Below are 16523 nucleotides of genomic sequence, written 5' to 3'. Positions count from 1 at the left end.
TTTTAAAAACCATCTTATTTCTCACTTTGTATTACTGTTCAGAGTTCACATAAAGAGGAGGCTTTTGTTTGCTGATGATGGCGGTTGAGCCCATGCTTTGACGCAGTATCAGACTGTTCATGAACAATTTGTGAATGGTTCAGTGGCTGAGAACCAATCCTGGACAGGTTGCCACTCTATTGCATGGTGTGGTAATATTATACTGAACAGCCATGGGAATTGAATCCAGAACAGTGAGGGCAATGCAACAAGGCTTTATTCACTCTCTCACCAAGTTTCCTATTATATTGCTGGAACCAATATACACATAATACATCCTGCCTTCATCTATGATGGCACTGCATCAGTGTTAGAGCCATGCGTCAGTCAGTCAGTCAAGATGCATAATTTAATAATGGTCAAACATGCTTTCGTGAGATAGATTTATTGAGCTTCATTTCCTTCATGATGCATGATCTTGTTCCTTTTATAACTGAATTGGCCTTTATATAATTTTCTACCTTTTCATGGTTGATTTTACATTGCGACAAGAGCTGTATTTCCTATTTACTTTTTGCTGTCGTGCTTTGCATATTCTGTATTGAAAGTCATCATCGACAACACAGCCCCCAACCGCACCTTTGCACCTTAAAAATGGGATGTGCAGGATATATACTGCACATATATATATATATATATATATATATATATATATATATATATATATATATATATATATATATATATATATATATATATGGAAAATGACGCGACAAACAGGTCAACATTCAAACAAGCACATTTATTCACACCCGTATGCAGTCAGGTATTCAAGCAGGCACCTATACAGCCAACAAAAGCGATGAATGCAAAACACGCATGCAGTTATGCAATGGATGGGGGCAGGGACAAGACACGAGCAAGACAAAGCGTTACGACCGTCTATTTATTATGTACGGTTACTGATACAATTCTACTTGACGGACTCGGCGCCACAACTTTCATCCAAAGAAAAGCAAGGAAAAACCCTCTCAAAGACAAGGGGGTAGACTGGACCTCTCGGGGTCTTATGTCATGGAGCTTTGAGGACCGAAGGAGCTCCATGAGGCCGTGCACATTACCTTGTCCTCGCTGGGGCATCCCGCGACGTTCCGTCCCCACGGCAGCTAGCGTAACCGCGGCTCGGCCGCGGCCTGGTGATTCGGGCCCCAGCCGGCAATGCCTGAGAGGAACGAACGGGTCTTTGCTCTTTAAAAGCAAAGTTGATGCTCTTTAAGAACCCGTCCGTCCCTCAGCGATGCTCGGACTGTTCCGAAGCCCAATCACCTCAGACCATTCGGTGCTGGTTGGCGAGCTCTCTCCGGCTCGCACACGAACATGCAGCTCCGCGCGGCACAGCAGACTTGGCCGTGCTCCCAGCTCGTGTCTTCTCCGCTCTCCTCAGTTTCTCCACCGACTGCAGGCTCCAGGCGCTCCGAGCCCCGACAGACACTCTACCGACTCACTCCACAGACTCACTGCGCTTGGCGTTCCGCTCGCCCTTTTATAGGGCCCGAGAGACGAGATCTGACCTTTAATCCCTCACCTCTGATCTCTGACTTGCGTGGCGAGCAGACGTGCGCGAGATCACCGACTTGCGCGGCGAGCGGACGTGCGCGAGATCACCGACTTGCGCGGCGAGCAAACCCCCGCGTCTGCCTGCAGCGATGCCGTTCGATGCGGACTCGCCATCGCTGGCGCAAAGATGGCGTCGCTTTGGAAACGAAGGTGAGGCGACGTTGTTCGTGTTGATTTATTGGGGGAGATGTGGATTAGGGGATGGTGAGGAGACGTCATTGTTGTGAAGGCGGTGTGGAGAGGTTGGTTGGTGGTTTGCGTAGTGGAGAAGGTGGTTGGTGTTTGGCATGGTGGAGAAGGTGGTTGGTGGTTGGTGTGGGGGAGAAGGTCATTAGTGGTTGGCATGGTGGAGAATGTGGTTGGTGGTTGGCGTTGTGGAGAAGCTGGTTGGTGGCTGGCGTTGTGGAGAAGGTGGTTGGTGGTTGGCATTGCGGAGAACGTGGTTGTTGGTTGGCGTTGCGGAGAAGGTGGTTGGTGGTTGGCGTTGCGGTTGGTCCAAAATAACGATAGTAAAAGAAAAACGGCTACCTCAAAGATCACAGCCTGGGTGAAACGAATAAAGCCCATTAGACAACGGTGGGGAAATCTATCTGAACACAGACTTATCGGCATAACTGATCTGAGGACCGATATGGTGCTCTGCGAATTTCCACAGCCGTAACAATATATATATATATATATATATATATATATATATATATATATATATATATATATATATATATATATATATATATATATATATATTGTTGTGGTTACCAAATTCGCAAACCACCATTCAGGTCCCTTAGGTGAGATATCTCGGTAAGTACATGTGTAGTTAGGCCCAAACCCGTTGTCTAGTGGGAATACATGTCATTTATGCGTGCTGCGACTCTTCAGGATAGCCGTTTTTCTTTTACTATCTTTATTTTGGACCAACCGCCATGATTACCACCACAACCACAACATCAACCACCCACCACGACGTTCACGTCACACCTCGCAACCGTCGCATCGCCACCGTTCTTGCGCCGCTTGTGGGTACCGGTGTTGGACTCGTGCGGGGCGCGCGCCGAACAGCGTGTACAAAATCACGGATTTTGTGCTTCAAAAACGGATCAAAAACGACACACGCCCACTTTTTGCCGTCCAATCGGTGAGCGAGGGGCGAATTGGCCCCGCCCCCAGTGCGTTGGAGGGCGATCGATATATGCAAATTTATGGATCAAAAAGCCTTCACGCCCACTTTTTCTCGGGCCAATGGGGAGCGAGGTGAAAGGTCGAAGGGAGGGGGTCAAAGATGAGAGGGCGAAGCCATGGGGCTGATATAAGCGACCGTGTTCGTCAGTCCAGTGAGTAGTAGAGTCGAGAGGGAACAGAGAGTTAAGACTTCGCGGGCGGTGGAGTTGGCAAGAAGGAGCTGATCGTCGTGTGCGTTGGAGTCGGAGCGGAGGGGACGGAGCTGTGGAGAGGCGGCGAGGGCAGACGAGGGGGTTCTCGCGTCGTGCAGGGAGCTGCACCCCAGGGAGGCCTACAGCGCGACCTGGCTGAGGTGGAGACGCTCGTTGCGGGGCAATAAAAATCCTCTATACCCCGAGCATCAGCAATCCCCCTCCTGTTTCCCCCCGCGCTGAGATAGTGCGACCAAGGGGGCCCCTTTCCCACCCCCTACCAGACACTGCCCGCGAGGCCCGCGGAGTTGAGGCACCATCGCCGCTCCGCGTCCATCACCAGACGGGTAGGCCCGACCCGGTCTCGGCCTCAGGCCCGCCTCATCCTTGAGGGTATTCTTTCCTTGGTTTTGGGTATGTGTTGTCGGCGCCGTCTGTGAAGTAAAATTGTATAAGTGTTGCCGTGTGCTCGGTAGTCGGTATTAGCTCTGCATTGTGTCTTCGCTTTTACATTTGCTTTTTGTGTAATATTGTGTTTTTCTTTTCTGTGTGCTTTTGGTGGAATTGAATATGTGTGCATTCCGTTCGTCGCGAATAAATGTGCTTTGTGCTGAACTGTTTCCCGCTTCGCTTCGTCATTTCTTTCTTTGAATCCTCATCTTGCTTCACGTAAAGGGTTGGTAGTGGGCTGAATACGCCCGATAATTAATCGAACCGTCGAGGTCGACGATAACACCGCTCGGTTATCCCGATAGTACGGAACGGGTCGCTTAAGTGGCCCGTGTCCGAAGTCGACCTGCGGCGAGGTGCGATCGCCCGGTCTACCCTCCGCGTGGGTACTTAGGTAGGTCGAATTTGGCGAGCAACCCTATCCCACGCGGGGGCTGATTGGCTCGATCGCGGTGAGACCGAAAGGTCCACCCGTGACTGGTTCCCGGCGTTAGTCCGAGAGGGTCACGACTGGATTGTCCGTCCGGTGGGCGACGTGCCGCGATTCGAGTTACGTGGCCGTCAGCACGCCGGCGGGCGCGAATCCGCGACACTGGTGTCAGGAGTGGGATACAAATTCATCGCCCTCCTCGCGGCACTGGTTTCGGAGAACAGGAAAACGGGCTCTCCTGTCTCCGGCTAAATTCACGGGAATCGGTCCAGGGGTGAGAGAAGCGACCCCCGATTCCCTCCAAATTACGAGCGAGCTAAATTAACCCTTTAAGAGAAGCAAGATGGCGTCTCAAGGCGAGCGGGAGCCGGGGGTATTAGAAATGGATGTAGAATGTGTAGAGTCCATGGTCCAGGATGGAATCCCCGAGCAGGAAATGTTGATTGTGCAGGAACACGGACTCGCCCAACTGAACCCAGAGCCCGAAATGGGTGCGGCAGCGGCCGCGGTGTATGACACCTCCCCCCCCTCCACCAAAACCCTTCCCCGATCCCTGCCGAAACGGCTCACCCAAGCGCACCCGACATGGCCCAGCTATTCACCATGCTGCCAAAGATGAATGCGGAAATGATCGAAAAGATGGAAGCGAATATGAAAAACGAAATGAAAGGCATGAACAAACAAATGATCGAAAAGATGGATGCGAATACACAGCAAATGAAGGAAGAAACGAAAAAGCTCCGGGGTGAGACGCAGAACATGGGCCGATGCCTGCAGGCGGGCATGAAGGCCGTGACCAGGGAGCTGGGAATGGCGACTCCACGTGTGGGAGCAAACGAGCTGGAAGGGGGTGCAACGGCTGACAGGCCCGCGGTGGAGGCGGGTAAAAAAATAATTCGGGGGGCGTGTTGGGCGAGGGTCGTGACAGAGGAATCGACGGTGACCAAGAGGGAAAAATTAAATGGGGAGACCAAAACGTGTGAGACGAGACACGAGGTGACGACGACAGAAACTTATAAATGTATAGAGACACGGGAGATAGAAAAAATAGAGGAGAGACAACACGATGAAGACGGGGTAAGTGACGCACACACACAGGTAGTGGAGGACAATGGGGTTGAGCTCGCGGAGCGTGTAGAGACCCAGTGCGAGCACCTGGATGGCCTCCTCCAGGAACGAGGGGAGGGAGTATGCCCCCTTGAGGCGAGTCACGACCAGGTGAGTTCGGTCGTGCTTTGCGAGGTTGAGAGGACGGGTGCTGTGGACAGGTGCACGGAGAGCTTGGGGGGTATAGAGGCCCCGGAGACCCTTGTGGGGACACGAATCCCCAGTGTGGTTGTCCCTGTGTGTGTGGTGCAAGGTGTGAGTGCGTCCCCGTGTGTGGAAGCGACCCCGTGTGTGAGTGGTGTGGTGGCGATGGTGCCGGAGTACGTGCTTCCCAGCACGCCGTGTGTGGATGAGGCACGGAGTGTGGATGAGGCACCGCGGTTGAGTGCCCCCGCGTGTGTGGAAGAGGCACGGAGTGCGAGTGAGGCACCGCGGGTGAGTGCCCCCGCACGCGTGAGTGAACGGCCGTGTGCAAGGTCGCTGTGTGCAAGGGAGACCGTGTGTGTGAGAGAGCGGTATGAGAGGGAGATGTCGGTTGGCATGCGGGAGCACGCAGCCGCGTCTCCCGGTGTGAGTTTGATGGAGTGGACTGTGTGCGTCGTAACACGCAGGTATGCGTGTGTGGAATGGAGACGGAGACGGCGACAGAGGAGAGAAAGCCGAGTAGCGGCTGTAGCTATTTCGGGGACCGTGCCGGGTTCGCCCAGCAGTGAGCACGAGGTCCGTGCTGTGCAACGCACGAGGCCACCACGTGCTCGCTTGCGAGAGTGAAGTCCCGGTCCGGAAACGCCAGCGGTGGATTTGCCGATCCCGCGGACGGACAAAGTTTAGGCAGGTAAATGGATTTGGACCGGACGGGTTCTCCACGCGATCGTGTGTGTTAAGCTCCAACGGGCAAAGCACATGTGTTCGCGTGGGGAACCCCTCGAGACGTGGGGCTTGTGTTTTTTCTATGCGCACGGTGACGTCATGGCTGCACGTGGGGTTGGAATCCGGCAGGAGGGGTATCTCTGCCGGATGGTACCGTACAAGGAGGGACGAGGAACACGTGCAGCTGCATGACGTCACGGGCAGGTGTAAAGTGCGCGAGCTCTGAGTTGCCGCGCAGGTGCTGCGCATGAAAAAAAAAAAAAACAAGCCTCACTTTCGGGTGCACAGGATTCCTGGGCAAAGGGTGGAAGACCCCCTTGACCTGGGCACAGGATGGAAACTAGTTAGGGGGAAGGGTTAGCTTAGTTAGACCGACTCCATGGGGCAGGGGTAAGTCCTCATGGAGTCCGTGGAATGGATTAGTTAGAGGGATTTAGATGAGCTTTAGGTCGGGAAATAAAATGATTTATTTGGAGACATGGACAGACTTATGAATGTGTTGTGGGGACGTAGCTTAGCTACGTAGGTTAAAAGGAACGTGCTACTAGTTTAAGGGACGACGTGGGAGCACGAGTTAGTTAGGGGATGTAGTTAGAAGGATGGCAGAGTTCAGTGGTGTGTGTGTTGAAGAGTTGGTGAGTTGAGAGGTGAGTACATGGTGAGTGAGTGAGGCCAGCGGGTCTGTGTGTATGGAGCGAATGGGGAATGCATGGTGCGATGAGTGATCGGGGGGAGGAGTGACTCCCGCCCAAGGGACCCCGGGGTCAGTGTAAAGTGAGTTAGCTGGGTTAGTCAAATTGAAAAATGGAGGTCGTTTTGTTGTTGGTGGGAAAGTAGGCTCGAGACCCATTTGGAGGGGTGCAGGAGCCCTGTTGACGGGCTTGGGAGCGTGGCTGCGAAAGGTGAGTATCGCTGAGTGGGTACCCCGGGCACCAGGCTAGTCGGCCGTGGTAGGCCAAGGGCCCATGGGGGGCCGGGATAGCGTAGTGGGCACGGGTGCGCCTGCTTGGTGCGGGGGCCCGGGGCGCCATTAGCCGCGTGGGCAGTGTTGTGGGCACGGGTGACCCTCGGAAAGGGGCCCGGGAGGCCGGCCTGCCACGTGTGCGTTTCAGGGGAGGTGCCATGGGGGCACTCCCCGGTGTTAGGGAGCTGGTAGGCTCGGAGGCAGTGTAGTGCCGGGGGTGCCATAGCGGGAGATTCGGCAGAGGGTCGTGCCTGCCAAAGGGAGCCACGTGTCCCAGCCAGGAGACCGTGTGAGGGCACGGAGAGAAAATTGGGGGGCGAGGCCCGAAATTGTGAGGACACCAACACAGGCGACGGGAATTTGGGTTGTTAGAACCAATAGTTTAAGCGAGAGGCGCTTGTTGAAAGCCCCGGGGTAGTTTAACAGTTAAATGGTTAGGGTAGATTAGGAGATGTACCCCTCCGCACCATCCATCCCCTCGCTCTCGTTGTGGGCCGCTGGACCCACTTTGGGTTAGATCGCCGAACTCTGGGGAGGCCATTCTGAGGCTTGAGTTGGGCCTCGACACAGGACGTTAGCTCTCCCTTATTCCCCTCCGGGAAGGGAACGTAGGGGTTGGAAGTAGGCTAGGTGACAGGATAGGTTAGCCGAACAAGGACGATAAAGGGGGTTAGGGGACGATTTATAGTGGGGAAGTAAAAATAAAAACAACAAAAAAATAAGTTGGGGCTAAATTGGGGTTTGACAAATTAAGGGAGTGGGTATGTACAGTGACAGGCAAAGGCGATAGGTTGGGAGGGAGACAGGTAGGTAGGTCCGAGCCCGCCTTCCAAGTGGCCAGCACCACCGCACTCCCTCCACCAACCTCCACTGAACGGCAAAGGCTGGCCAGCTTCATCTGCTGGCTGTGTTACTGCAAGGCCTGTGCCGGCCCACTTCATCGGCTGGCTGTTTTTCTTCAAGGCCTGTGCCGGCCAGTTCATCTGCGGGCTGTGTTTGCCTGCAGCGGCCTTATTCTGCGGGCTGAGTTTGCCTGCTGCCTTTGCCATGCCATGCCCACTGCCCATGTTCACCAGCCCCGTTCAATTTTTGCTTTACCCCCCCCCCCCCCTGTTCATTTCCATGTGCGCCAGGATCCGCAAAGCAACAGTTTGCAAGCTGCGAGAACTGCCCTGTTGGCAGCTACAACACGGGCCTGCAGTGGCGGCCCGTGCACCGTGTTTGTGTTCATCCATCCATTCGTTGTGCTCATTGCGTGTGCCACTTGAGCTGGCACGGAGACTACGTTTGTGCGGCCCATGCACCGTTGTGGTTCACTGCGTTCAGTTCAAAAGGGAAGGCCTTGGACTGCGTGTGAGCAGCCAGCCACGTTCCCTGTCACCTGCATTGTTTGAGCCAGAGACTGCATGTGGGCAGCCTGGCTCCCTGCTAACTGCTTTTCTTTTGCAGAGTTCAGTGATCCTGGGCCATGGTTTAGTGTAAAATTTGTAAGTTAAGGTTAAGATGTACTGTAAATATGAGTGCGCCCCCAGCATGTCTGTCTAGCGCCGGCAATTTTATTTAAGTCGTCCGTGTGAGTGAGTTTGTTTAGGTAGTTACGCAGCCCTCAGGTTATTTATTTTGGGGACACGAATACCATGAATGTCGCACTCAGGGATCCGTAGGTAAAATGTACTAGGGGAAAACTACACATGATGGCACACGAAAATTTGACGACTCGGGACGAGTCTGTAAAAAAGGGAGGGGGTAGTGTTGTGGTTACCAAATTCGCAAACCACCATTCAGGTCCCTTAGGTGAGGTATCTCGGTAAGTACATGTGTAGTTAGGCCCAAACCCGTTGTCTAGTGGGAATACATGTCATTTATGCGTGCTGCGACTCTTCAGGATAGCCGTTTTTCTTTTACTATCTTTATTTTGGACCAACCGCCATGATTACCACCACAACCACAACATCAACCACCCACCACGACCTTCACGTCACACCTCGCAACCGTCGCATCGCCACCGTTCTTGCGCCGCTTGTGGGTACCGGTGTTGGACTCGTGCGGGGCGCGCGCCGAACAGCGTGCACAAAATCACGGATTTTGTGCTTCAAAAACGGATCAAAAACGACACACGCCCACTTTTTGCCGTCCAATCGGTGAGCGAGGGGCGAATTGGCCCCGCCCCCAGGGCGTTGGAGGGCGATCGATATTAGCAAATTTATGGATCAAAAAGCCTTCACGCCCACTTTTTCTCGGGCCAATGGGGAGCGAGGTGAAAGGTCGAAGGGAGGGGGTCAAAGATGAGAGGGCGAAGCCATGGGGCTGATATAAGCGACCGTGTTCGTTAGTCCAGTGAGTCGTAGAGTCGAGAGGGAACAGAGAGTTAAGACTTCGCGGGCGGTGGAGTTGGCAAGAAGGAGCTGGTCGTCGTGTGCGTTGGAGTCGGAGCGGAGGGGACGGAGCTGTGGAGAGGCGGCGAGGGCAGACGAGGGGGTGCTCGTGTCGTGCAGGGAGCTGCACCCCAGGGAGGCCTACAGCGCGACCTGGCCGAGGTGGAGACGCTCGTTGCGGGACAATAAAAATCCTCTATACCCCGAGCATCAGCAACCCCCCTCCTGTTTCCCCCCGCGCTGAGATAGTGCGACCAAGGGGGCCCCTTTCCCACCCCCTACCAGACACTGCCCGCGAGGCCCGCGGAGTTGAGGCACCATCGCTGCTCCGCGTCTCATCACCAGACGGGTAGGCCCGACCCGGTCTCAGCCTCAGGCCCGCCTCATCCTTGAGGGTATTCTTTCCCTGGTTTTGGGTATGTGTTGTCGGCGCCGTCTGTGAAGTAAAATTGTATAAGTGTTGCCGTGTGCTCGGTAGTGGGTATTAGCTCTGCATTGTGTCTTCGCTTTTACATTTGCTTTTTGTGTAATATTGTGTTTTTCTTTTCTGTGTGCTTTTGGTGGAATTGAATATGTGTGCATTCCGTTCGTCGCGAATAAATGTGTTTTGTGCTGAACTGTTTCCCGCTTCGCTTCGTCATTTCTTTCTTTGAATCCTCATCTTGCTTCACGTAAAGGGTTGGTAGTGGGCTGAATACGCCCGATAATTAATCGAACCGTCGAGGTCGACGATAACACCGCTCGGTTATCCCGATAGTACGGAACGGGTCGCTTAAGTGGCCCGTGTCCGAAGTCGACCTGCGGCGAGGTGCGATCGCCCGGTCTACCCTCCGCGTGGGTACTTAGGTAGGTCGAATTTGGCGAGCAACCCTATCCCACGCGGGGGCTGATTGGCTCGATCGCGGTGAGACCGAAAGGTCCACCCGTGACTGGTTCCCGGCGTTAGTCCGAGAGGGTCACGACTGGATTGTCCGTCCGGTGGGCGACGTGCCGCGATTCGAGTTACGTGGCCGTCAGCACGCCGGCGGGCGTGAATCCGCGACAATATATATATATATATATGTATATACATATATATATATATATATATATATATATATATATATATATATATATATATATATATATATATATACATAATATACTAGGTGTGTTCAAAAAGTATCCAACCTTAATTTTTTGTGCGTAAACAAATGAAGCTAGGGAGGTGTAGTTTGGTGCACGTATGTAGGCGATCTTAATCCGTATGCGTGAATATTTTCCCGCCTGCAGAAGCTGTCAGTCGTCGACAGACCGCCGATGAATGAGGAAGTGTAAGTGAGCACCATCGGATTTTCGTTTTTGACAAAATGACAGAAAAACTTGAACAAAGCTACTGCATCAAATTTTGTGTAAAGCTTGGTGATTCACAAGTGGAAACAATCCACAAGATTCAACAGGCCTTCGGGAACGAAGCAATGGGCACCACACAGATAAAAGGGTGGTACAACCGCTTCAAAGATGGACACACATCAGTGGAAAGTGAAGCACGTTCTGGTAGGCCCTCAACATCCCGAAATGAGATCGTCATTGACCAAGTGAGGACCCTGCTGATGCAGGATCGTCGAATCACGATCAGAGAAGTTGCAGATGAGGCGGGCGTCAGCATTGGATCCGTTCATTCCATTGTGACTGAGGATTTGGGCTAAAGGAGAATCTCAGCGCAGTTCGTGCCAAAGCTGCTAACGATCGAGCAGAAGCAACTCCGTTTGGAGATCGCACAGGATATGCTGGAGACTGTGAACAGCGATCCCAACTTCTTCAACACAGTGATCACTGGCGATGAGACCACAGCGATCCATCATTTTGCTCAAAACGAAAATCTGACGGCGCTCACTTCCACTTCCACACTCATCGGCGGTCTGTCGGCGACTGACAGCTTCTGCAGGCGGGAAAATATTCACGCATACGGATTGGGATCGCCTACTTACGTGCACCAAACCGCACCTCTCTAGCTTCATTTGTTTACGCACGACAAATTAAGGTTGGATACTTTTTGAACACACCTCGTGTATATCTTCTTCTTCATCTTTCGGCTTGCTCCCGTTAGGGGTCGCCACAGCGGACCAACTGTCTCCATTTTGCTCTATCCTCCACATCTTCCATTGACACTCCAACCACCCTCATGTCCGCCCTCACTGCATCCATGAACCTCTTCTTTGGCCTTCCTCTTCTCCTCCTGCCTGGCGGCTCCATCTTCAACATCCTTCTCCCGATATACTCCACTTCCCTCCTGTGCACATGTCCAAACCATCTCAATCTCGCCTCTCTCACTTTGTCTCCAAACCGTCCTACCTGTGCTGTCCCTCTAATACACTCATTTCTTATCCTATCCATCCTCGTCACTCCCAACGAGAATCGCAGCATCTTTAGCTCTGCCACCTCCAGCTCTGCTTCCTGTCTTTTTGTTAGCGCCACCGCCTCCAAACCATACAACATAGCTGGTCTCACTACCGTCTTGTATACTTTCCCCTTCACTCTTGCAGCTACCCTTCTGTCACAAATCACTCCTGCAACTCTTCTCCACCCACTCCATCCTGCCTGCACTCTCTTTTTCACTTCTCTCCCACACTCTCCGTTACTTTGGACAGTTGATCCCAAGTATTTAAACCAATCCACCTTCCCCACCTCAACTCCTTGCAACTGCACCATACCACCACCCTCCCTCTCATTTACGCACATGTACTCCGTCTTACTCCGACTGACTAACATTCCCCTTCTCTCCAGTGCGTACCTCCACCTCTCAAGGCTCGATTCAGCCTGCTCTCTACTCTCCCTACAGATCATGATGTCATCCGCGAACATCATGGTCCATGGAGACTCCAGTCTGATCTCGTCCGTCAACCTGTCCATCACCATTGCAAACAGGAAAGGGCTCAGAGTCGATCCTTGATGCAATCCCACCTTCACCATAAACCGGTCCGTCATGCCTACCGCACACCTCACCGCTGTCACACTGTCCTCATACATATCCTGCACGATCCTCACATACTTCTCCACCACTCCCGACTTCCTCATACAATGCCACAACTCCTCTCTTGGCACCCTATCATAAGCTTTCTCTAAATCCACAAACACACAATGTAACTCTTTCTGGCCTTCCCTATACTTCTCCATCAACATTCTCAAAGCAAACATCGCATCAGTGGTGCTCTTTCCTGGCATAAACCCATATTGCTGCTCACAGATCGTCACCTCTCCTCTCAACCGAGCTTCCACTACTCTTTCCCACAACTTCATGGTGTGGCTTAACAACTTTATCCCTCTGTAATTTCCACAGCTCTGCACATCACCCTTATTCTTGAAAATCGGAACCAGTACACTTAATCTCCACTCCTCCGGCATCCTCTCACTTTCCAAGACTTTATTAAACAATCTGGTTAACAACCCCACTGCCATCTCTCCTAAGCACTTCCATGCCTCCACTGGTATACCATCTGGGCCAACCGCCTTTCCACTTTTCATCTTCTTCATAGCAGTCCTCACTTCATCCTTACTGATCCACCCCACTTCCAGATTCACTATCTCCACCTCTTCCAACCTTCTCTCTCTCTCATTTTCTTCATTCATCAGCTCCTCAAAGTACTCCATCCACCTTCTCAACACACTCTCCTCGCTCGTCAGCACATTCCCATTTGCGTCCTTTATCACCCTAACCTGCAGCACATCCTTCCCAGCTCGGTCCCTCTGTCTTGCCAATCGGTATAAATCCTTTTCCCCTTCTTTTGTATCCAACTTCTCATACAGCTCGTCGTATGCCTTTTCCTTGGCCTTTGCCACCTCTCTTTTTGCTTTTCGACGCCACTCCTTGTACTCCTGCCGACTTTCTTCATCTCTCTGACTATCCCACTTCTTTTTCGCCAACCCCTTCTTCCTTATACTTTCCTGTACTTCCTCATTCCACCACCAAGTCTCCTTATCTTCCTTCCTCTGTCCAGATGTCACACCAAGTACCTTCCTAGCTATCTCCCTCACACTTCTGCTGTCGTTGCCCAATCATCCCACCCATCTTTACCACCATCCAACGCCTGTCTCACCTCCTCCCTAAATTTCACGCAACAGTCTTCCTCCTTCAGCTTCCACCATCTGGTCCTTGGTTCAGCCCTCACTCTCTTCCTCAACCTCACCTCTAAAGTCATCCTACAGACCACCAATCGATGCTGTCGAGCTACACTCTCCCCTGCCACAACCTTACAGTCACTAATCTCTTTCAGGTTGCATCTCCTACTTAAGATGTAATCCACCTGTGTGCACTTTCCTCCACTCTTGTATGTCACCCTGTGTTCCTCCTTCTTCTTGAAATACGTGTTTACCACTGCCATTTCCATTCTTTTTGCAAACTCTACCACCATTTGCCCTTCCACATTTCTCTTGTTGAGACCATACCTCCCCATCACCTCCTCATCCTCTTTATTCCCTTCCCCAACATGTCCATTGAAATCTGCTCCAATCACCACTCTTTCATCCTTGGATACACTCTCCACCACTTCATCTAACTCACTCCAGAAATCTTCTTTATATTCCATCTCACACCCCATATGTGGGGCATATGCACTGATGACATTCATCATCACCCCTTCAATTTCCAACTTCACACTCATCACTCGGTCAGACACTCTCCTCACCTCCAATACCCTCTTGACATGATCTTCCTTCAGGATTATCCCGACACCATTTCTCCTCCCATCCACACCATGGTAGAACAGTTTGAAACCACCTCCAATGCTCCTCGCCTTACTCCCCATCCACTTGGTCTCTTGTACACACAGTATGTGCACCTTTCTTCTCTCCATCATATCAGCCAACTCTCGCCCTTTGCCAGTCATCGTCCCAACATTCAGAGTTCCAACTCTCACCTCCACACTTCTACCCTTCCCCCTCTCCCACTGCCTCCGGACTCGCCTTCCCCGTCTCCTTCTCCTCCTTTGCCCAGCAGTAGCACAATTTCCACTGGTACCCTGCTGACCACCGGTACCGGTGGCGGTCGTTGGTAACCCGGGCCTCGACCGATCCGGTATGGAAATTCGTTTTGTTGTCCGCATAATGATTTGGCATAGGTTTTTACGCCGGATGCCCTTCCTGACGCAACCCTGGTCGCCTCTTACGACACACAGGGATATGGTACACCTATTCTAACCGGGGCATACACCGGGCCCAGTACAACTGGTGCTCATTTCGCCGACCTCGGAAGGATGGCAGGCTGAGTCAACCCCCTGGTGTTTTCGACTTGGTTTTATATATATATATATATATATATATATATATATATATATATATATATATATATATATATATATATATACATATATACATATATATGTACACATATATATACACACACACATATATATATATATATATATATATATATATTTATATATATATATATATATATATACATATACATACATATACATACATATATTAATTCAGTGTCCCAACGGGGCTTGAACTCAGGACCTCTTGGGTCCCAAGCCACTGCCCTTACCACTGCGCCAACACCAGGCTTCCCTCGTGTATGTATGTATATGTATATGTATATGTATATATATATATATATATATATATATATATATATATATATATATATATATATATATATATATATATATATATATATATATATATATATATATATACACATATATATTGCACACACACACACAGACACACATATATATATATATATATATATATATATATATATATATACATATATATGTACACATACATATAATTGTAATCAGGTCTCCAACCACAGCATCACCTGACGTCACCGTCACGTTGTGCTACACTGCAACTCCTCAGGGTTATCTAAGAGTGAATCAGGCCTTACGGGCAATGGTTCAATCGTCTTTCAATGGACATAATTACAATCATCTTTATTCCCAACCACAAAATTGTGTCCTATGAACAGGGTGATAGTAATGCAATGGACAATATGCTCATGTCGTAAACGTCGCTTGGTTTTCACAAATCGTGCAGAAATAGCTGTGATGGAATATGATTAGTCCTGTACTTGCAATACACAGTTATGCGATTTTACCAGAATAATTCAAGGTGATATGTCTGCAGCGGTGATGGTAAAGTGTTGATAAATAATCCAAAGTTTTGCGTAAGTCTTGGAGATGGTAAAATGCATATTAATAAATAATGGTTCTCAAAATCCTATAAAATCCTGCACTATTCTTTCCCATAAATTTATTTTTACAAAACTGTCAAAATTCAGAAGCATAATTGTATGTACTGTACCATGATTTTGGCTCCAATCTCCAAATCTTTTGAATTGCCTCATGCTCAGATGTTGTTGCACACAAGTCCTCCCTCCATCCAGTCAACTTCGAGTTGAAGATCTGGAAATATTAAAGAAATCTCTGCAGTCTCTTTTTTCGTTGAGGACCGGCAGGGATGGATGAATGGACAGAATGACAGCTCCTAAAATAAAAGCTCCCAGCAGGGCTGAGGATTGTTTGGCGGCTAAAACCTTTCTATGTAATCTCGATGAGGAAGACAAAAATATGGTGGACAGAAAATGGAGATATGATGTCACTCTGCACGTCCCTTTTTGCAAATCTTGGCTTCAAATGCAGATACCACCACAACCACATTTCGGCATCACATCACCACCTTTTAATGAGCAAGAAGCAATCATACCTGCTTAGTCATAACCAAAATATGACAAAATAAAAGGTACATTAATTAATTCAGTCACACTACATATTTTTCTTTCAATATGACGTAACCCTTCATGAAGTTCATGTTATTTGTTTCCTGCAATGCAAGTTTCTACTTCCATCCTGTTACTTTGCATGTTTCTCCTTATTCATAATGTAGTTCATGGTCTCCATGGATGTGTTTCATTTGTGATTTGATGACTTCCTTTTGGTTTCAGGACAATATTTGGTGTGTGATACCCTGCTGTAAAAACATTACAGCAAATACATTATCGGCACAAATATACAATAACCAGTCGCATTTATATCCCGGCAGGATACTTAGCTACGAGGCATGATCCTGGGTTTGCAATAACCAAAATGTAAATTTGTGTAATCTGGCACAAACCTGGAAGGTGACAATTAGTATTTTGCTCAAACACGTCAAAAATGTAATAACATAAATTATTATTATTGCGGATTCCTGGACACATTGTCTCAAGCCTGCTTTGTGGGATAATAACCCCGCTACAGGAGAGAGGGGATGTGTGGAAGTGGGGTGTGGGAAGGGGTAGATTTGGAGGAAAACGTTGGAGGAAAGCAGTGTGAAACAGTAAATTAAACAGACTACTCATTAAAGTCGCACATATAGACAATGAGACAGCA

Source organism: Eptatretus burgeri, chromosome 16 (genome assembly GCF_056783735.1).
Source record: "Eptatretus burgeri isolate ZD-2024b chromosome 16, Ebu_testis_v1, whole genome shotgun sequence".
Classification (NCBI taxonomy): Eukaryota; Metazoa; Chordata; class Myxini; order Myxiniformes; family Myxinidae; genus Eptatretus; species Eptatretus burgeri.
This window is presented reverse-complemented; position numbering follows the sequence as displayed.